The sequence below is a fragment of the Bison bison genome, unplaced genomic scaffold, assembly GCF_000754665.1.
Source record: "Bison bison bison isolate TAMUID 2011002044 unplaced genomic scaffold, Bison_UMD1.0 scf7180017864514, whole genome shotgun sequence".
Classification (NCBI taxonomy): Eukaryota; Metazoa; Chordata; class Mammalia; order Artiodactyla; family Bovidae; genus Bison; species Bison bison.
In genome coordinates, this window is record NW_011495067.1 from 2301593 (window position 1) to 2301914 (window position 322).

Genomic DNA, 322 nt, shown 5'->3' on the forward strand with positions numbered 1-322 from the left:
AGATTCCTTAAAAAACTGGAAATAGAACTGCCTTATGATCCAGCAATCCCACTGCTGGGCATACACACTGAGGAAACCAGAAGGGAAAGAATAACTTTTGTTTCATATATTATAAAGTGTTTCTAGGGCATTTAATATTTCCCAGGTGTGGTCAAGATATGGAGCTACAAAGATAGGCAAAGACTCATCCTTAAGTACAGTAATAAACAGGGTACCTTGAGAGGAAATGAACACTCCAAAGGAAGAAGCCATCAAGCAAAGGCTTACTGTTGACTTTTTTTTTCTAACTTTCAATTTTGTGTTGGGGTATAGCTGATTAACA